Below are 23,586 nucleotides of genomic sequence, written 5' to 3' on the forward strand. Positions count from 1 at the left end.
TGGTTGTTGCCTAATTAGTCTATGAAAGATTAGAGCATGCTCACTATAGAAGTCTGGTACGGAGCCCCTAAGGGGACATGGAGAGAAAACAAAAGGAAAGAAATCCCGACTTATTATCTCGAGATCCCGCGACATTTTTGAAAAATCGCGAGTTACTTTTTTTGGGGGGGAAGCATGTTTTTATGCGGTAAACATGGTGGAGTGTGTCTACGTTGATTGTGGAGGACGACTTGTATCATTTTCTGCGGTCCAGAGGAGGATATCATGCACATGCAAAGAGACGAGGTGAATATAATCGCATAAAACATTGTTTGATAAATATCCGCTCAGTGAAAAACTACGTTTGATAGCCTTAGCTAAGAACCGCTTTGTATTTTATCAAGAAAAACTTTTTATCTGTTAAAGTTTGACGACACATTCTGCAATTTATCTTCCAAAAAGGGGTTACTATGGCAACGGCACAACAAATTATGCGACCCATAACTAGCAGCGATAGTGCTACACAAGAAGTCTTCGCATGGCTTTCTGAAATACAACTATAATATAAATATAAAGATGTGGATGTCTTTATTCTGATTATTTTTTTATTTTTTATGTCTCCAGGTGGACAAGGCTGTGCTGTCTATAATGACAGACGAACAAATGACCAATTACATCACTTCATATTGTCATAAGGTGGTGTGGTAGGTGGTGAGGAGAGACGCCGAGACCCAGGTTATGGTGATTAAGATGTATTTAATAATGATGATGCTCGAAACAGTCCAGGACAGGCAGCACGGCAGAAAACAAGCTCGCAGCTAAATACCGGTAGCAAATGACAAATCGGACTAGACAGGAGGAAGCACAAACCAGGACTTAACAGTTCTACTGGCGCGTACGGACAACAAACTTAGACATTTGACATTGACAAGGACCCAACGAGGAACACAGACAACCGGTGGGTTTAAATACACACGGGGTAATCAGGGGAATGAGACACACCTGGGGAGCAATCAACGGGGGACAGGACAGAGACTCACAGTAAAACAGGACTGAACACAGAGAACTCAAAAATAAACACACAGAAACACGGATCGTGACACATATGGTGACAGAATAGCAGTTCTGTCTTTTTGTCATCAAAGTACACTTATTGCAGAAAAAGATACTCTTCTCCAGAACTTAAGAGATAAAATTGGAGCACGGAAAATGAGATCTAGGACCAAAAGAGCTGTTTGTAGCACATCTGGTTTGTTCCAAATGCAAGGGGTGGAGATGGCAAGAGAAAGAAGTAAGGCAGCAGGGAGGACTTCGAAAAAAATTGAAATTGGGTGGCTTCATTTTCACATTGATGAAAACCAACAAGTGAGAACAAGAAATGGTGGAGGAACGAGGCATGCAACAGTGGATAAAAGTACAACTGTTTCTCAAACTCTTGAAATGGGAAAGGAGCTTTTTTTCCAGACCTCCACCAAAGGGGAAAAAATAAGGGTACAAGCTTCTGTCAAATTTTAATTAATCGAGTTTGATGGATTAAAATGCCACGCCCAAATCAAAATCGATGTTATCGCACACAAACATCTGTTTATTTGCGTCATTAAATGCTTATCGTATAAAAACATATGTTTTGATTTAAATTAAGTTCTTATCAATAATAAAACAGACAGCATTCTGGAACCTTCTCTTTTATATCAAATGGTTAATAAGGGGTCAGGCCCTCTTTGTGACTTTTGACCCAGTTATACCAATGCAGCTCCTCCTCACACAGATAGACTCCACCCCCAACTGCTTTTATCTTCCTGCTCCTTGCAGATTCCCCCAGCCCACTTTTATGAATGAGCCAATAGAGATAAAGGTCTGGGATTTCTGTTTTTTCTGCTTTAAATAATTTTTTCGGAAGCCCTGTTATTCTACTTGTTGCATTTGTTAGAGGAAGATCCACTTTGATCTCACAGAAAACAAACAAACAAAAAATGGTTCGCATTAAAAGAGAAAAGCCTCAAAAGAGAAGACATCAGGAAACCAATCAACTGCCATGTGGCTCATCTGTAGATGGACAAACCATCACGAGACCCTGCTTCATCACTGATGCTTCATCCTCTACACTCCTGGATAGAAATCTGATCCTACCTCCATCAGCATTCGAATCCTCAATTCAGCACGAGATTCCCACCTTCCAGGACTCCAAGCATCCTCCTCCGCCTGATTCCTCTGGATCACCCCCTGCGTCTTCTGAAACTCCTTCATCCGGCGTGGGAAAAAAACGACACCGCACAGTGTTACCCAGTGGGACATCGCTTCTTTGTGAGACACCGGTCTCTGTTTATGAGAACCCAGACCGCACATTGGGTGCACCACGCAAGTCCACCTTTTTTCTGTGCCGAGTGCAGAATCCATCATGCCATGTCCTGCAACAGGAGTGGTCATTGAAACCTTATGGAATGTCTGGAAAATGGGGATACCTTTTTCGTTATGAAACCGGAGAACTCTCTGTGTACCAGCTCGAGGAAGAAAAAGAACAACAAACAGCCTCATCAGTGACATGCAATCTGACCTACAACGACTGGGCAGTGTTAAGGTTGGCAGTTCCTCGCAAGAGAAAATCAACCCCACAACCAGAGGATGATAAAGAAAGGCAAGAAGAAGAAGGTGAGGAAGGAGAAATTAAAGTTTCCCCTCCACCTTTCAAGCAAGCTAAACTGCAACCCTTTCCCTCTGATCCTGAACTTGCTAAAGGTAAGATTATCTTTAGCGCTGTCTGGGAAAGCAAAACTACTCCATCTGGGCGCTGGTTTTTACGCGCCAGCATCCGTGAGATGAACTCGGACACTACCTGTGACCTGTTTGTGCTGGAAACTTTCAATTCAGACACAGGAATATTCAGGACCATGCTGGCTGTCCCGTTTCAGGTATGGTCAGATAAAATCTGGCAAGTTGGAGATCTGATCTCCAACTTGTTTCAAAGTTCCCGCACTTGGATGGATATTTTAACTGTCAAGAAAAGATTGAGATTTTTAGCTCCGCCTCCAGAGCCAACCTCCTCTGAGGACCCGCCCCCTCACCACTCTATATAATGAGAGGATTTCAGAGGGGGAGGCCTGCCACAGACCATCTTCTGCTCATCAGGGGAGCTGGACTTCAGATCTTCATTACCATGAAAGAAAGAAAAAAAAAAGGCAACCAGCGGACTTTGGATGCATACTGGGACCCTATCAAAAAGGTCTCACAAGGAGTCTTCAACATGGAACCCTATCACCCACCCTCTCCAGTCTTCTACTCATCCTCTTCCTCATCCTCATCTCCGGCTATTTCTCCATCCCAGTTTTTAGAAGAGCAAACTCAAACTGAAAACTGGATGGTAGGTGGAACTCTTGAGACCATCCCTGAGGAGCCAGAGGAGCAGCAAGAGTACAATTCTCAATCTTCAAAAAGTTTTGACCCTACTCCACCCACTCCTCCTCCATCTCCTCCTCCTCCTACATCTCCGGAGCAAGGTAATGTTCAAGATGGTGAAGCAAGAACTGATGGATGGATTGCTACTAAGTTGATTGGGACTGTGAGAACCGCTGTGCTTCATCTATTGCACCTCACTGCTGCAAAGCTCCTACAAGAAAAGTGCAATGGATGCCGAACCGGACACCCGAGCCAGAGACGGCATGAATGTCTGGAGCCTGTTCAGGAGCGATTCTACCAGGACAACTACCACAACATTATGCCTCTACTATTTGTACCTCAGTTCATTCCAGCAATTCAACTTTTTCTGACCAAACACAAAATTCAAGCAAGCGACCTGACAGTCAAGATAGTTGCAGAGACAATTTTACACGAACTAATGTGTGATGATCACTTCATGCTGCAATTTCTGACATGTATGAGAACATGAGCTCTGATCTGCTCAAACAGCTGTGGTGGGTTTCAGAATGCTTCAGTCCAGTGAAGAAGAAGAAGTGATCCGCAATGTTTGTCTTTTCATTTTTAAAAACTGTGTTTTTTAGCTAATATATTTTTTTTACTTTAAGTGATTTAAAAGTGTGACAAGTTTCATTTAGTTTTTTATATTTTACAAAAAAAGCTATCACAATTTTTTGAAACTATTCTGCTTGCAATGTTTTTGTTGGAGTGAAAATCTTTAAAATAAAAAAAATAATAAAAAAAAGATATAAATAAAGACAAAAAATCTGAAATACTTAAATTCTCTGTGTTGTTTTTTGATTCTCTCATTACTCAACAAGTGCTCAGAAGAGTGTCAAGGGAATGGCTGAAGAGTTGCTAATGAAAAAGGTCTATTTTGACCCATCTAATCCCGGTAGCTTTGGAGGTGTTCAAAGATTGAAACAGAATCTTGAAAATGAAACTGGGGAAAAAGTCAGTGTTGACAAAATAAAAGACTTCCTTTCAGAGCAAGATGCATACACCTTACACAAACCTGCCAGGCTGCATTTTCAGAGAAACCATGTGTTTGCATCTGCACCTTTAAAACAATTTCAAGCAGACCTTTGTGACATGCAATCCCTGGCTGAGTATAATGATGGGTACAATTATCTGCTGACTGTCATTGATATATTTTCAAAAAAAGCTTTTGCTCGAGTTTTAAAGAGAAAAACAGCTGGAGAAGTGGTGAAAGCTTTTGAGTCTGTATTTAGAGAGAGCCAAATACCAAAGAAGATTCAGACAGATTTGGGGCGAGAATTTTTTAACAAGAGCTTCAAAGCCTTAATGAGAAAACATGGAATTGTTCACTTTGCTACAGCCAGTGACCTCAAGGCCTCCATTGTGGAAAGATTCAATCGTACCCTCAAGAGTAGAATGTGGAGATATTTTACTGCAAATAATACACGCAGATATGTAGATGTTTTACAAGATTTGGTTACGAGTTACAATCACAGCTTTCATTCCAGCATAAAAATGAAACCTGTGGAGGTCACTGCAGAGAATTCCCTTCAAGTCCTGAGAAATCTCTATGGTAATAAACCCCGAAGGAAAAACAACAAAAACACAAGCCAAGTTCAAACCTGGAGATTTAGTCAGACTTTCAAAAGTCAGAGGGGTTTTTCAGAAAGGTTATGAACAGACCTTTACGGATGAGGTGTTTAAAGTCACAGATGTTATCCCTCGCATTCCTACTGTTTATAAAATTCAAGATTATGATGGAGAGGCTATAGAAGGATCTTTCTACCAGGAGGAGTTACAGAAAGTAAAGATGGGTCAAGAGAGAGTTTATCACGTTGATAAGATCTTGAAACGCAGGACTGTGAGGGGAGAAAAGCAAGTGTTTGTCAAATGGAAAAACTGGCCTTCAAAATTTAATAGCTGGGTCCGGCTCAGTGACCTCTCAGATGTGTAAAGAAGGCCTACAGTGTACAACAACATGTCAGCAGGAGGAGAAGACAGAGAACAAGAAGGTTTCTATGTGACCCTGCCTTCTAATGCTTGCAAACAGCTCTTTAAAGACAATACAAGCTCAAACTTTAAAACAGAGTTGGCCAAAGCTATTGATTTAAAAGGTCATTGGGTTGTAGGTCTGTGTGAAGTTATAATACCACACACCTGGTACAACCTGCCTACTCACTCAGCCTACTTTGAGCTCCGTAGAGTCTTAATTCAACCATCAGACAAGACTGAAGGCCAGGATGGATTTGATATGATGGATTTGATATCTACAGCCAGAAATTTGGTGCTGGAGGCTATTATGACAGACCACAAGACATACTGGAACATTTTGTGCCTGCACTGAAAAAGTACAGCAATACTTCAGATGTGTCTTACAATAATGTGACAAAGCGCTTCGAATTTAAAGGAAATGGACAATTTCAAATCAAAGTGGGGGCTCCACTCGCCTACATTCTCGGACTGAAAGTGAACGAATGGTTTACAGTGTCCAACAGGAGCGCAACATACCCCTCAGGGGCCGGCATGCTCGCAAATTTGTTTATATACTCTGACATTGTGCACCACCAAATAGTTGGAGACAGCTTCTCGCCGCTGCTGGGTGTTGTGACAGTGAGAGGGAAATTCGGTGATATAATTAGCATAAGATACAACACTACGCATTATATACCCGTGTCAAAAAGTTACATCAAAACAATTTCCATTCAGATCAAAACAGATCGAAATAGATTTGTGGATTTTGTTTATGGGAAATCGATAATAAAACTGCATTTTAAACCTGTGTCACCCCCACGATCCATTTAGCAAGATTCAAATGGCATTTTTTCCGCAGTCACACATGGTCAATGACCCAAACAGATTTGTTCACTATTATGTCAGTCAAACTGGAGGCGACCTTTCGTTTTTCCAGGGCGCGCCTGTCATGTATGGCAGGGGCCTTGGATCGTTGTTTTCCAGGCTTTTCCGATTTGTGTCCCCACTTGTTAGAAAAGGGTTTTCTATAGCTAAACCCCACCTGAAAACTGCAGCTTCAAACATCGCATCTGATGTCATAAGTAAAGCTGTTAGTAAAATGACCCGTCCTGCACAGAACAGAGCTGAGCAAGAAGGCTCAGGAATAATGATGCTCTCTAAACGGGGGAAAACCAGGCCCCCAGGTAAACGTGTCTGGGTGGCTAAAATACAAGCTGCAAAGAAGAAAAAAAAATCAGATGCCGCGAGAAGGCAACGAGGAAAGAAGCGCTCCAAAACTTCTGACATATTTTCATAATGTCTCTCCTACACAACAAATCTGCAGAATGCACACTGACTGAACTGGATTTATTTTCAGCTCCAATGACTCAGCTCTCCATCGAAGATAAGATCTACACAGAAATCCACCCTCTGTCTGCCATCAGTGACTCCTCACCCATTGAATTTTACATCAGCAGTGAAGGTGACTCTTACGTGGATCTTAATGACAGTTTATTGTATCTCAGAGTTAAGATTACTAATGCAGATTGTTAGATATTTTTTGGTATTATCATTTTGTTATTACTTTAGTTCATATTCAGTCTAATGTTAATCAGTATTATTGTGATTTTTAGTTTAAAGTGTTCTCTTCCTTATGTGTGTATAAACTGACCTGGAGGTTACGACTGTCTGTTTATCTTTATGTGAGACAGTTAACTCTGTGTTTCCCAGATCTTAAATTCTTCTTGTGTTAGTTTGACCTAGAGCTGAACTGAGCTCAGACCGTAGATCAGATATCACACCTGGAACTGAGTTGCTGGTTTGTTTAGGTTAGAAGTTTTACGACCTTTGTTGTTCTTCCTGACTGCCCCTTTTGGTTGTTCTGCCTGACAATAAAACAGGGGCTCGCGTGGAAGGAGATCAGAACTTTCTGTGAACGGCTGATGACGTTGTTGGCGGAAAGTTCTCCTTTTGCAAAAGCTTTGTCTATAAAATTCATATACGTTGTCTGTGGTCTTTTTATGTAGGTTCGAGAAAAATACCTATCATTTGGTGCCGTGACCCGGATTTCTCAACCCCCCCCCGCTGACAGGCAGAGGAAGACGCGCTGAATCCGTGCACGGCCAGAGTCAACAGGACCTGGAAAGAAAGACCCAGGAAGTAAAATTCTTCGCTGGGCCAGCGACACATGTCCGACTTTGTCTGCCAACGGCGGAGTGACGAGATCCGACTGGACAACCCGAAAACTACAGAAACGTAGGTGAATTTTAAAATGACTATTTTAGAGGTTTGAGTCCTTGTCAAATATCAGTTTGACTAAAGTAAGGTTTGAGTCCTTGTCAAATATCAGTTTGACTAAAGAAGTTATAAGGGTCCCAGTTGACAGAGTTTCAACTAAAGGCAAAAGGAAAGGCTCTTAGAGCCTCCTTACTTAGAGGACACCTCTTAAGGGTAAGTCCTCACGTAGATAGGAAGCTTATTATTACTGTTCTGTTATTACTGTGCTGATATTGCTGTTTGTCTGCTGCTCTGATGTGTGTGTGTGTGCGTGAAAGAGTGATTGGAGGTTTAAATACTGCTCAGTATTTTACCTCATATAAAACAGTGGGGCTAAACAGCAAACCTCTTGTGGATGCAAAGGCAAGATTCTCCCACTCGAAAGAGTTGAAGTGGAGAATACCACAACAAGGTATTTTTAATTGCTGGCCTACTGAAAAGATCTCCAGTTCATAGGACTCCCTAGGAGTCAACGAACCTGGACTAAATTTAAATAAATAAAAATTTTCGAAGCTAAAAATTGATCAATGGCAAACAATTGTGGGAATTTTGGAGAGTAGTGTAACAAGAAAAAAGGGAATAAAGAAGGCTAAAAAGGAGGATGAGCTGAGATGTGCTAAATTATGGTTAAAAGCAGCCATAAATCGGAAAGAACAAATTAAAAAGGTTAAAGACAAAAATTTGTAGAAGCAAAAAACCTATTTGTTAGACCAAAAGATAATAAAGTCATTCTAAGCACACAGAATGATGTAGTGGTGCGGTGAGCACAAGCTCCTGCAGCTGCTCCTCCCCCCGTCGCTGCAGCAGCTCCGTCTGCCCCAGTCTCAGCCGCTGCAGTCCCAGCAGCACGACTGTACCCCTCATTAGAGGAAGGTGCACAAAACTTATATGTTTTTGCACCCTGGACCTTGATAGAGGCCAGAAAGGGGTAGAAAGAATAACGCCTGTAACAGAAGACCCCGATAAGTGGATAGAGGACATGACTGGATTAATCCATTCATATAGATTAAATGGGGTAGAAGCAGGAGAAGCAGCCATACCCTCATTAGGAAAGGATTGGGCAAAAGTGAGGGGACCACAAACAGGAGAAATACACAGCATGATCAGACTCTACCACACCCCAAAAAGTCACACCACCAGACAAAATTGATGAAATGGTGGACACATGTGCAGCTTATTACACGTTAATTAAAAATAAATAAATAAATAAATAAATAAATAAAGAAATTGAATTTCGGTATGAAACCAGTGCATGCAAAATAATATTTACTGATACTAAAAATTAGGTTTAAGCCTCACAAGTCAGAAAATAAAATTACTTTTAGGAAATACTGGTGTTTGTTTTGTTTTGTTTGTTTTGTTGTTTTTTATCATTCCTACACCTTCAAAGAAAAACCAGTTGAGAGACGTCTCACTGAAATAAAAACATGGGAACAACTTCCTTGTATGCTAAAAGTGGAATTATGACTTTCCTGAAGGAGGAGAAGCTGAAAAATAAAATTAAATAATAAAATTCTCCTCAGAGAACAATGTTTAATATATTGTGTCGTAATCAGATTATAACACCAACTTGGTGAAATGATCCTTTGGCTGTATAACTGGAGGGGTCAGAGGTCAGAGTAAGGTACCGACCTGGACATTATCCAGCCTCTTGTCTCTCTTAGGCCTTGAGAGGAGGGCTGCCCGCTGACCTCACAGTCTGCAGCACTAAGATCGACAAATTTAGAGAAATCCATTGTTCTCTGGTGAAACGTGACACAGATGAAGTTAACATAAACTTACATTCTACATTTTAAAGGTTAATATTGTACAGGATAAAAGAGACTACAGCTTTTAACATGTTTCATGTTTATATGTGTTTGAATAAAAAAAGGATTTATGAGTTCTTAAAGAGTTGGGTAATAAGTGGCTAAACACTATACGATCACAAGACAAAAGTTATATGGAAAATGTTTGTAAAAAGAAAAAAGACACAGAAAGCCGAACAAACCCTAATGGACTCTTATTTGCTTCTTTCCTTTTCCTGTCTGAGCCTCGCTGCGGTGCGTCTGACCTCCAACCTCAACTCAAACCTGTCCTGCCAGATCAGATGACGTCCCTCCTTCATCACCAGCCAATGACAGTTGATAAAGAAACGAAAAAGGACATGATGATTTCTGCCACCTGAAGGCACTAAGATGTCCGCTGATCCTGATTATTGGACATCTGGGAACTGCCATGCAGCAAACTACTGTATGGAGTCCTGCTGGACGTTTGAACTGGAACTAAATTCATTGGTGGACAACCTGGACATTCACTAAGGGACGGTCTGGACAACTTATCCAACACCAGAGCCAGTTGGACTGACAGGGAGCTGGAGGAGAGGCGGGGGGAGGACCAGCTGCAGCGACGCCAACAGCAGGAGGGGGAAGCGAGAAGTGAGACAGTGGAGAAATGCCAGATAAGTTATACACACACCACTGTGATAAAGAATGAGCTCACTAATCCTGTTTGCATATAGGAATAATCTACCCAGAAAAGAACATTTTAGAGGTTTTTAGGTACAATGTTAGATAAAATCGTTCATTTTGTACCCGTTAACTCAGTCCTTAACAGAAGGACCAGTGATCCTCTTAGGGCCCACGAGCCATAGGTTGGGAAACTATGAACAAGAAAAATTATAATCATTAAAAGTTAAACAACAAAAAACTGATAGAGCTATGCAACTAAATTACACCAAAAAAAAAAAAAATGTATTAGAGATTCTAAGCTAATGAAGATTTTCAAATGTTTTATTTACTAGTTTGGAACTAAATTAAACATCTCTAAGTGTTGAAAATAATTGATATTGCAGTGTTGAAATATTATGAAATATTTCGTTGAATTTAACTGAAAAATTTAATTTAGAGTTTAACAAAGAAAAACCAAAATATAACCCTGCAATTAAAATACGTGTCTGCTAAAGTATCTTCTATAAACCTATGAGTTCACCTGCATTAACTACTAATCCTCCCAAAGACTTTATAAAAGCTTAAGTGATTGTGACACATGGGCAATGCCATGTGTAAAAAGGGGGGAAAAGGGAAAATGGTGAGGTAATACTATAACTACATACTATATAACTACTAAATTCTTACATAAAAATTTTTTTGTTATGAACTTTTGAGTTAACAAATACTGTTAGATGATGATTGATGCTTTTTCTAAATGGGTTGAAATAGTTCCAGCAAAGCATGCAGATGCTTTGACGGTAGCTAAGGCTATCTGCAAAACTATATCCCAACACACGGTATTCCACAGAATGCTTAGATTTGGTGAAGCTCTATATGAGAATCACCCCGACAGCTGATGGTCTAACACCTTCTGAAATAATTCATGGGAGAGCTTACAGATTGCCTCTGTTTGCTCCAGAATACAATAAGCTGACGAAGATCAGACATTAGCAGATTATATGATCAGGACTCTTAAACTGAAGGAAGTGTCCAGAGCAAAGTTACTGCCTTATGATTCTCTTCCTGTACAGGAGGCCGCTCCCATCGAGCCAGGTGACTGGGTCTACATAACGGTCATCAAACGAAAGAACTGGACGAGTCCACGGTGGGAAGGACCGTTCCAGGTGCTGATGACCACACCAACAGGTGTAAAGATTGCTGAAAGACCCAGCTGGATACATCTCAGTCACTGCAAGCTGCAGAGAGTGTTGGATCCCTAATCCGGAGTGGCGGGGAAGTTTCTGGCTACACAGGGATTCCTGACCAATAGGGCGGTTTGTCTCAACGCCAGTGAAGAAACTCGACAGATCCTCACTCTTTAGTTTGGGGGTTCCGACATCTCTGTACGCCCAGCAGCAATGGGGACTCCATATGCCAGATGGATCTTCTACTGCGCTGTGACTGCAGCATGTTTGATGTTTGGAGGAGGAAGCGAGCCTGAGTTCCACCTGCATGACAGCACCGATCTGTGTGGAAGCTGATGAACAGGACTGCTCACGAGGAGAACGAGGTGAACTGCTATGTGTGTGCGCAGCTACCAATCGCCACACACAACTCAGGTCTGCACCCAGAGAGCATCACTGATGACAAACAGATGTGTCTCTATGGCCTGAGCACACAACCACGACTCAGCGTCCCCGTGAAAAGAAGAAAATGCAAATGGTGCAAAAAGGATTTTTCTGTTCTACTTCGGACAGGAGATGCCACAAAAGGACTTTTTGGATCTATGAACTGTTCATTTGAGGATGACGTACTTCCGTTTCCACCGTTTCCACAAGCCACATGGAAAATACCAGAGACCATTTCGTTAGCAGGAGCTAAAGTTTACACCTACTGCGACACGACACCGGATTACATCAACTACATTGCCTGCAGGGGTCAAAGGGCGACTCCACACTGCAAAGTCTGGAAGGACAACCCAGACTGTGACAACTTGCTTCAGGAGAGGAGCTTCAACATCACGCATAAGACAAAAAGGAGACAAGAGACAACACTGTGCAGTGCCATAGTGCCAGGAGATTATGGCTCACGGATGTTGGCAGACTGGTACTACATATGCGGGAATGAAGCGTACATGTTTTTGCCAAAAAAAAATTGGGGAGGACTGTGTGCTGTGGTACCTCTAATCAACCCGATTGCGTTCATCAGGAAAGCACAAAATGATCCACACACCCGCTCCAAACGAACAGTTATGTCAGAGGTCAAAAGATGGGGAGGCCTCACAACACATACTGGAATTCCATGGGAATTCAGGATTTGGAACGGCGGAGAAAAATTCATGCAAAGTCTTTTTCCATGGGTTGATCTAGGAGAGATTCGAAGCCACGTTGAGATCAACAGATATGAATTACTGCGACTCATCAACAGTACACAGCCAATGGCACCATGAAAGAACTGACTGAACTGAGAAACATGGTTATGCAAAATCGTGTTTTCCTGGACTTCCTCACAGCCTCTCAGGGAGGGGTCTGCAAAGACTGTACTTTTGTGCCTGATGAAACAGGAACTGGAGGAACTTAAACATTACATAGAAAGTGGAACACAAGGATCATCTCCTTTTGATTTTCTTTCTTGGCTCACTTCCAGACCATGGTGGAATTTACTGGTGAAGCTTGAAACACCTATTCTGGGTGTTTTGATTCTTTTTTGCCTGTTCATAGGTTGCATTTTTCCATGCCTACGAAATATGATGTTTAAAACAATTAACACAACTGTTATCAACTATCAGCTGGCAAAGCATCTTATGAGACAACTGAAGATGACTTGTTTCGAGTTCTGATGGTTTTCTGAACAGTGATGAAGTTCTGTAATCAATAAACAGATGAATTCATTTGCTGAATGACTCCTACAACAAGTGGTTGTAGAGATGAGTAACCTGCATTTGATTTTTTGTTGTTTCTTTTATTTTTCATTTATTTCATTATATTACATTTATTCATTGTGTATTTTCTGTGTTTAGATTAGGAAAAAAAACAAAAAAACAAAAAAAAAAACTTGCATTTATTGGTTCTTTTCTTTTCTTTTCTTTTCTTTTCTATGCTTGGCTTTTGCATAAAGTTTACACACATAGTAAAATGATAAAAAGGGGGGAATGTTAGATATTTTTTGGTATTATCATTTTGTTATTACTTTAGTTCATATTCAGTCTAATGTTAATCAGTATTATTGTGATTTTTAGTTTAAAGTGTTCTCTTCCTTATGTGTGTATGAACTGACCTGGAGGTTACGACTGTCTGTTTATCTTTATGTGAGACAGTTAACTCTGTGTTTCCCAGATCTTAAATTCTTCTTGTGTTAGTTTGACCTAGAGCTGAACTGGGCTCAGACCGTAGATCAGATATCACACCTGGAACTGAGTTGCTGGTTTGTTTAGGTTAGAAGTTTTACGACCTTTGTTGTTCTTCCTGACTGCCCCTTTTGGTTGTTCTGCTTGACAATAAAACAGGGGCTCGCGTGGAAGGAGATCAGAACTTTCTGTGAACGGCTGATGACGTTGTTGGCGGAAAGTTCTCCTTTTGCAAAAGCTTTGTCTATAAAATTCATATACGTTGTCTGTGGTCTTTTTATGTAGGTTTGAGAAAAATACCTATCACAGATGGCTCCAACATTGCTGATGATGCTGCCGTGGGACTTATTAACTACCCACTTAACACAATTTTTGGTCAAGTTGATGTTACACTTGGTGATCGTCTGATATCTCAATCCAGTGCAACACATCCGTACCGGGCAATCATTGAGACACTCCTGAACTATTCCGAGGACTCTTTGAAATCCCAATTTAGTACGGGGCTGTTTTATAAGGATACAGCTGGCGAGATGGATTCCATTGTCACCGATGATGGACCTAACCTGGGTCTTAATCAGAGAGCAAACTTTACAGGAGAGTCCACCCCATGTTCCCTGCTTGGAGTGTTGCATTTTGACCTGGCATTTTCTGAAAAGCTAATCATAAACGCGGTGGATCTGAAAATTAAGCTTACACGTGCAGACGATGCATTCTGCCTCATGTGTGCCAGAGACTCAACTTTCAAGCTCAAGATTTTATCTGCGTCTCTGTTTATCAAGAAAGTGACTGTGTCCCCAGCTGTGCGGATCGGACACGCATCAGCGTTGCTCAGAGGAAATGCTTTGTACAACCTCTCCCGAGTTAATGTCAAGACTTTTTCAATTCCAGAGCGATCTAGAATTTGCACACAAGAAAATCTGTTCTTGGGTTTGATTCCAAAATATGTGGTACTTGGAATGGTGGATCATGCGGCCTTCACTGGTGCTCGAGAATTAAACCCCTTCAACTTTAAACACTATGACCTCGAATTTCTGGCTCTGTGTAAAAACGGAAGGCAGATTCCAGCCAAAGCCTTACAGCCAAACTTTGAGCAAGGTGATACTGTGAGGGAATACTATAATCTGGTAACAGCAACAGGAAGACATCTTAAGGACTTACCCCTGAGTATATCCCGTACAGAGTTTTGCCGAGGTTATTCACTCTTTGCATTTAATTTAAATCCTGCAGGAGACACGGATGCTCTGTCTCCACAGTCAAGCGGCTCCCTGAGACTGGAACTAAGATTTCGGAAACCTCTTCCAACCACAGTCACCTTGATCATCTATGCATGTTACGACTCGATCCTAGAAGTGGACTCGAAGCGGAGAATTTTGGTAGATTATTATTGAGTCTAATTTTTTTTTTTTCTCTCTCTCTCAAAAAAATACAATAATAATGAACAACCAGGAAATTGAAATGTTACTGGATCACCTGCTGGGGAATGCATTTGGTGGGGTTTTTCCTTGTGACTATCTCTCATATTTACCTGTCACCTTTCCAAGACCAAAATTCCTGATTGTCAATACGGATCCATCAAATCTTCCTGGACAACACTGGTTAGCCATTGCACTGCAAAAACATGGCAGGGCAGTTTTCTTTGACCCCTATGGTTTTAGCCCTGAATTTTTATATTACCCAGAAAGTATCTTGGATTTTATGAAGGCCCGAGCTTCTCACATAGAATTCCACACTTGTCAACTTCAGAGCATGGAATCTATGGTTTGTGGACAGCATTGTGTGCTTTTCGTGACCCACAGTGCTTGTGGTATGAGCTTGAAGCAAATTTTATCAAAGTACTCTGATGATGTGGATAAAAATGATAAGATGGTTTATAATTTTGTCAAAAAATATCAGAAATGTATCACCGGTGACAGTCTGTGTTTGTTCACTCACTCAGCTTGTTCTTTGCAGATGTTTAAAGAAATGTATGGAATTAAAAAATAAATGTTTGCTTTTTTTCCCCCCTATTTAAAAAATAATTTAAAAAAAGAGCAATGATTTTTTTGTTTATAAGAATGACCGAAACAAAGAAAAATGTTTGATCAATAAAACATTTTATTGATCAATCACAATACATGTCATGTCATTTTTGTTCTTTTGCTATTGGGAAAATGTGATCCATTTTGGAGGATGTCTTATTTTCCTTATTGGCTTGCCTTCTTTTCCATCATCACCGGCAGTTGCTGTCCAGCTGGGAGACAAAATATAATCTTTCTTTTCCTTCTTGAAAGGACCAGAAAGTGGACTCTTTTCAGAAGTAGAAGTCTCCCCGTGTAGTTTCTTGTGCTGCTCACGAGCATGTGGGTTTTTCACAAAAGATGAGGGAATATTTATTTCCCTTAAAGAATCTAGAAAACTTGTCCAACCCATAGGTGGTGTGGCTAGGCTTTGTTTTTTAAAAGGAAGCAAGAGATGTTTCACTAAGTCTAAGATGTGTGAGCCACGGATGACATTCCCTTTATAGATCAATTCACCTTTTGGTGTCCATCCGTCACTGTTTTGACTCAGTTTTGTTAATATATACTCTGCATTCCTGTGTGATTGTTTAGGAATGGCTATCAATACCTCTGACACCTTATCTTGACTTGCAGCCAACGGCCCTGAGGCCTCAGGTTGCTGCTGCTGCTGCTGCTGCTGCTGCTGCAGACTCTCTCCTTGCTGTGTTTCTGCTGACTCATCTGTGGCCTGCTTTCGGAGTGAAAACGTGACCCGTTCTTCTTCGGCCTGGCCTTGTTTCATTAAAGTCAAATAGCGCTGTAAAAGTGCATCATATTTTTTAATCTTTTCATAAGAGGACATGGTGGGATGTTCTAAAATCAGCCTCATTTCTTGATCCAGGTTCCATTCTGCGTTGTCTCTTATTGTAGTGTTTTTTGATTGATTCAGATGTTGATTGAGTTGGTCAGGAGAGATCAAGTACATTTTTTGTGCCATGTTTTATTTTCTAATTATGCCAGAATGGGAACAACCGCAGCAATTAATGGAAGAAATCCTCCACTCTGAGAGCTCAGAATTTTTCTTTTTCTTTTGATTCCAACCTTTTTATCCGCTAAAATTCTGATATACTTTTTTTGTTTCTTCAAGGCGTTGAAATGTGAAGTGGAAAGGTGAATGTTGCCTTTAAGAACATTTAACGTGACTTCACACAGGGTTTGAATAAAGTCTGCAGAGCAGGTTTTCAGAAAATCCTTTCTTTGTTTAGGGCTGGATTGAGAGAGAGCCTTAAGAAAATGGGCATTGCGTTTTATACGTGCAGACATTGCAAAAGCATCAGTAGCTTTTCTTCTTCTTCTGTGGCAAATAAATAGTGGTTAACTGCCCTGGAAGTAGTCCGGTGCGTAACCTGTACTCATCTGGGCAGTCTGGTGTGAAATCAACAATTATATATCCGTACGGAACGCTGGTGGCGTCTCGAAAGCTCTCCAGGAAGTAAGATTTTTTACTGGGAAACATTTGGTAAGCTAAAATACTGATTTGTAATTTATCCCTCGGATTTTTGAATAGAACAAAGTAGGTACAATTCAAACTAATTGTTCTGGTATGTTTTCCTTTAAGGAAAAGGTTCTGGGTCAAGAAAAATGCACTGATTCTTTTATGATGCCGGTACTGTGTAAAAACTTTTACTACATCCGGATGTTCTGCAGCCTCAAAAATCAAGTCGTCAATTATAACTAAGTGAGAGGAGGCCTCTGGAGGAAAGAGGGTACTGTCATTTATAAAATCATCTGGAAGACCTTGTATGAGTTTTAAATTTTTATTTGTTTTTTTCAGCTGCATATACAAAGGTTGCATAGAGGCAAAAAAGTACACAACATTTTCTGGTTTTTCACTCATAGTAGACAAACAATTTTCAAGAACATTGAATACAAAGTTTGTTTTCCCAGAACCGCTGGGCCTGGTAATGAGACATGAAAAAGGGCACTGCAATTTTGGATCAAAGTTTTTCACCTCTTGAAAATCCATCATTTGAGACATTTTATTTTATTTTCTGTGTCACTCTATCTCTCTGCCTTTTAGTATCCAAAAGGGAGGGTTTTTCCGTCAGCCAAGAGTCTGCGCTTGTCATACACTACTCTGAAAGTTTTTAAGAATGACTGGTTTTTCAAATGGAAGAGAAGTCCAGCTCCCCTGATGAGCAGAAGATGGTCTGTGGCAGGCCCCCGCCTCTGAAATCCTCTCATTATATAGAGTGGGGAGGGGGCGGGTCCTCAGAGGAGGTTGGCTCTGGAGGCGGAGCTAAAAATCTCAATCTTTTCTTGACAGTTAAAATATCCATCCAAGTGCGGGAACTTTGAAACAAGTTGGAGATCAGATCTCCAACTTGCCAGATTTTATCTGACCATACCTGAAACGGGACAGCCAGCATGGTCCTGAATATTCCTGTCTGAATTGAAAGTTTCCAGCACAAACAGGTCACAGGTAGTGTCCGAGTTCATCTCACGGATGCTGGCGCGTAAAAACCAGCGCCCAGATGGAGTAGTTTTGCTTTCCCAGACAGCGCTAAAGATAATCTTACCTTTAGCAAGTTCAGGATCAGAGGGAAAGGGTTGCAGTTTAGCTTGCTTGAAAGGTGGAGGGGAAACTTTAATTTCTCCTTCCTCACCTTCTTCTTCTTGCCTTTCTTTATCATCCTCTGGTTGTGGGGTTGATTTTCTCTTGCGAGGAACTGCCAACCTTAACACTGCCCAGTCGTTGTAGGTCAGATTGCATGTCACTGATGAGGCTGTTTGTTGTTCTTTTTCTTCCTCGAGCTGGTACACAGAGAGTTCTCCGGTTTCATAACGAAAAAGGTATCCCCATTTTCCAGACATTCCATAAGCTTTCAATGACCACTCCTGTTGCAGGACATGGCATGATGGATTCTGCACTCGGCACAGAAAAAAGGTGGACTTGCGTGGTGCACCCAATGTGCGGTCTGGGTTCTCATAAACAGAGACCGGTGTCTCACAAAGAAGCGATGTCCCACTGGGTAACACTGTGCGGTGTCGTTTTTTTCCCACGCCGGATGAAGGAGTTTCAGAAGACGCAGGGGGTGATCCAGAGGAATCAGGCGGAGGAGGATGCTTGGAGTCCTGGAAGGTGGGAATCTCGTGCTGAATTGAGGATTCGAATGCTGATGGAGGTAGGATCAGATTTCTATCCAGGAGTGTAGAGGATGAAGCATCAGTGATGAAGCAGGGTCTCGTGATGGTTTGTCCATCTACAGATGAGCCACATGGCAGTTGATTGGTTTCCTGATGTCTTCTCTTTTGAGGCTTTTCTCTTTTAATGCGAACCATTTTTTGTTTGTTTGTTTTCTGTGAGATCAAAGTGGATCTTCCTCTAACAAATGCAACAAGTAGAATAACAGGGCTTCCGAAAAAATTATTTAAAGCAGAAAAAACAGAAATCCCAGACCTTTATCTCTATTGGCTCATTCATAAAAGTGGGCTGGGGGAATCTGCAAGGAGCAGGAAGATAAAAGCAGTTGGGGGTGGAGTCTATCTGTGTGAGGAGGAGCTGCATTGGTATAACTGGGTCAAAAGTCACAAAGAGGGCCTGACCCCTTATTAACCATTTGATATAAAAGAGAAGGTTCCAGAATGCTGTCTGTTTTATTATTGATAAGAACTTAATTTAAATCAAAACATATGTTTTTATACGATAAGCATTTAATGACGCAAATAAACAGATGTTTGTGTGCGATAACATCGATTTTGATTTGGGCGTGGCATTTTAATCCATCAAACTCGATTAATTAAAATTTGACAGAAGCTTGTACCATTAGTTTTTAAGGGGTAATTGAAGATTTTCTTTTTGAAGTTTGTGATTTCAAAAAAAATCTGATTTCTTTAGATGAAACAGTCGGAAATCTCTATGAAAAAACCAAGCTGAGGCTTCTAAGGTTTTACATTTGCACAAAGAAAGAAGAAACAGTTCAGTATTCATCTGAAGAAGATTGCCAAAGTCCTGAACAACCAAATGACATGGATTCAACCCCAACAGCTAGAAAAGGATCTTTTGGTGAAATGGAGGATTTCAGTGATTGTGATGATCAAACTTTGAATCACCTAGACTCTTCCTACAACCGTTCTGGAGTTGTTGATTTCACAGATCCACCTCATTCTGGATCCACACCCCGGCAGCCCCAGCCCTTCAGCTCTGAAAATTCTGGATCTGTTCCACACATGGATGAGGGGGACACGGTTGTATGGAATCCTGAAGAGGACCTAATTGGATTGGATGATGACAGTGACATAGTCGTTGTAACACTAAATTATGACAACACTGAAGAAGTTGTACAGGTAAGATCAGAAACGCTTTGGCGTGATACGATTTAGATACTTATAGAAGTGATATGTGACATTTGAACTGAGGTAAAATAGTAACATATTATTTGGTAGAATTTACATAGTTTTTTTGTGATGTATTTTTAATCAACTGTGAAATAAATATCTATCTTAAGGCAAAGGTATGAATAGCTTAACACTTGTGTGCTGCAATCAAACATAACTTTATATATTACAATACTGTACAACTTTGTCATTCAGGACGATCTCAGCAGTCCCTTTGGACACGGTTCCCCGATACTGCTGCCTTCAGCCAGGAGTCTCTTCTCATCACAAATGCAAACCAGTAATATGGAGGCAGGACAAACTGGCCAGGTGAAACCCAGAGCTCATTTTCTCCTCTGTAATGAACAACTCAGTACCACCTTTTTTTAAAGGTCATGCAATTATTACATCTTTTGAATTGAATATATATTTTTCATTTAATTGAATTGGTATTTTCTATTCAATTAAAAAAATCATATGAAAGTATTAAAGTATGGATTAAGCAGAAGGGTTAATGTTCAACCAGATCTTCCAAAGTTCTACAAATTAGCTTGGTAATCATAACATAGTAATGAAGAGAATATTAACAAGCAAATGTCCAATCTGTTTGTAGAAATCTTATATTTGTATCTGTGTTGTTAATAATGGTTATTGCTTTATCTTCTACCCAGGTTGATTCCACCCGAAGATTCTCACCCAAGTTCAAGCGGTCTACTGCCCCAATCTGTTTCAGCTGGTAACTCAGAAAATCTAGCAAACCATCTGCATGTGTCAATTCGCAGGATCAAGGTTGTGGAAGATCTTTTTGCTGTGTTTATGGAAAACAACATTTTGAATCAGACTTTAAAAATGGAGTTTGTGAATAAAAGAGCAATCGATGATGCTGGGGTATCAAGGGAGGTTTGCACTGCATTTTGGGAGCAGTTTTTGGAACTGTGAGGGTGAAACACAGCGAGTTCCCAGGTTGAGGCCTGACTTTTGTGAGTCTGAATGGCAAGCCATTGGACACATTTGGGTCAAAGGATTTCTAGACCATGGAGTCATTCCAGTGAGGCTATCGAAAGCTTTCATTTTAGCTTGTGTCCATGGAATTGAATCAGTGGATGATGATGTATTGATCCCATCATTTCTCAACTACCTCCCTCTAGTACAACCCCTGGCAAAAAGTATGGAATCACCAGTGTTGGATGAGCAGTCATTCAGACATTTCATGCTGTAAAACAAACTCGGATCAAAAACATGATACAATATTAAGGTCATTCCAAAGTGCAACTTGTTGGCTTTCAGGAACACTCAAAGAAATGAAGAGAAAACATTGTGGAAGTCAGTGAATGATACTTTTATTGACCAAACACAGGGAAATAAATATGGAATCACTCAATTCTGAGGAAAAAAGTATGGAATCACTCAAATTGGAGGTAGAAAAAAGGACACACCCAGTCTATTTCCTTTCCCTAAATGGACACCTGCCCCAGATTAGATGTGCCCGTTAGTGTGCAGTTCAAAACACCTGCAGTCATGACACCTTGGAGGGCTGCTGGACGAAGTGGAGTGGCGAGAACCATGACTCCAACAAGAGAAATGTCCCTTGAAACAAAAGAGAGGATTGTGAAACTTCTTGAAGAAGGTAACCCTTCACGCATGGTTGCTAAAGATGTGGGCTGTTCACAGTCAGCTGTATCCAAGATATGGTCCAAACACAAACAGCATGGAATGGTTGTTAAAGCCAAGCGTACTGGTAGACCAAGAAAGACATTAAAGCGTCAAGACAAACAACTAAAGGTAATTTGTCTTGAAAACCAAAAAAGTACAACTAAACAGATGAAGCATAAATGGGAGGAAGCTGGAGTCAATGTATGTGACCGAACCGTAAGAAATCGCCTAAAGGAGGTGGGATTTCAATACAGGAAAGCTAAATGAAAACCAGCATTGACACCTAAACATAAAAGAACGAGACTCCAATGGGCTAAGGAGAGGCAATCATGGACTGTGGATGACTGGATGAAAGTTGTCTTCAGTGATGAGTCAAGAATCTGCATTGGACAAGGTGATGATGCTGGAACTTTTGTTTGGTGCCGTTCCAGTGAGATTTATGAAGAGGCCTGCCTGAAGAAAACAACCAAATTTCCACAGTCCTTGATGATATGGGGCTGCATGTCAGGCAAAGGCACTGGGGAGATGACTGTGGTTAATTCTTCTATCAATGCACAAGTTTACATTGACATTTTGGACAGTTTTCTCATCCCTTCAATTGAACAGATGTTTGGAGATGATGAAATAATTTTCCAAGATGACAATGCATCGTGCCATAGGGCAAAAACAGTGAAGGCATTCCTTGAAGAAAGACACATTCAGTCGATGTCATGGCCTGCAAATAGTCCAGATCTCAACCCAATAGAAAACCTGTGGTGGAGATTGAAAAAAATGTTCCACAAGAAGGCTCCAACCTGCAAAGCTGATCTGGCAACTGCTATCAAAGAGAGTAGGCACCAAATACTGTTTGTCCCTCATCAAGTCCATGCCTCAGAGACTAAAAGCTGTTATAAAAGCCAAAGATGGTGCAACTAAATACTAGTGATGTATTTTGAATGGTCTTTTGTTTATGTGTTTTTCATGATTCCATACTTTTTTCCTCAGAATTGAGTGATTCCATATTTATTTCCCTGTGTTTGGTCAATAAAAGTATCATTCACTGACTTCCACAATGTTTTCTCTTCATTTCTTTGAGTGTTCCTGAAAGCCAACAAGTTGCACTTTGGAACGACCTTAATATTGTGTCATGTTTTTGATCCGAGTTTGTTTTACAGCATGAAATGTCTGAATGAGTGCTCATCCAAGACTGGTGATTCCATACTTTTTGCCAGGGGTTGTAGAGAGATCAGCTGTTGAGAAGGCTCTGCAGGGCACCATGGATCAAGGTGATGAAGAGGACTTGCTAGACCTCTTCACAAGGATGGGGTCCCACTTCCTGCCTCCCAATGAGAACATTCAGCAGGCCATTGAAACCCTGGCTCACAAGGCAATTCTTCAAGAGCCAAAGTATATATTGGATTGCTTCTCCACATTCGTGGCATGTGTACAAGTGGAACTTTCAGACAAGAAAAGTCTGTTGTCTTTGTATGAAAAAAAGAAGGTAAAAGACTGTTACAGCTGTTTGAATCAGCAAATGTGACGCTGTCCCAGAGAGAACAGACAACCTTTAACCACCTTCAACGTTTTGTAAAAATGCTGATGAAGACAAGGCTGAAAAAATACTGCGTTTCTGCACCGGCTCTTCTGTAATCTGTGTTGACAAAATTCTCATTTGTTTCAACACTGAAACCGGGTAACAGAAGGCCTGTTGCTCTCGCTGCCCTAGAACTTCCTTGCACTTATAGTTCTTACCCAGACTTTCGCACAGAGTTCGACAACATCCTCTCCAGTAATTACTTTGAAATGGACATAATTTGAAGTTGGAGGTATTTACAGCACCTTTTTGTTTTGGTTGGAAATTTTGAATGCAATTTTTTTTTTCTAAATTTCATATTTAAATATTTAATGCATTCAGTCATACAGCAATTGATTTTATGTTCTTATGGTTTGGCTGTATGTTTTTGTTACTTTACATTTGAATTGTATTTATTTTCAAAGATACCTTGTGAATAATACAAATTAATGTAAAAATTACTTTTCCACAAGATTTTAAGATCTTGTTTTAAGTAAATAATTCCTTAATATTGATCAAAAAGTACTGTTTATATTGGAAGAGTATTTAACTTATAACAAGATATTTTCCTATAAGCTAATTTATCTGCCAATAGAGGAAGTACTTTCTCATCAATATTAAAGAATTACTTACTTAAAACTCTATATGTTGCTGAAAAGTTACTTTTAAGTTAAT

The 23,586-nt window shown here is 40.5% G+C and overlaps 1 pseudogene; it reads left to right on the forward strand.

The window, feature by feature from the left end:
• Positions 1–1,404: 1,404 nt before the first annotated feature.
• Positions 1,405–23,373, forward strand: LOC148152633 (uncharacterized; annotated as a pseudogene).
• Positions 23,374–23,586: the final 213 nt, after the last annotated feature.

Source organism: Poecilia mexicana, unplaced genomic scaffold (genome assembly GCF_051168715.1).
Source record: "Poecilia mexicana isolate PSO_F unplaced genomic scaffold, ASM5116871v1 scaffold_23, whole genome shotgun sequence".
Taxonomy (NCBI): Eukaryota; Metazoa; Chordata; class Actinopteri; order Cyprinodontiformes; family Poeciliidae; genus Poecilia; species Poecilia mexicana.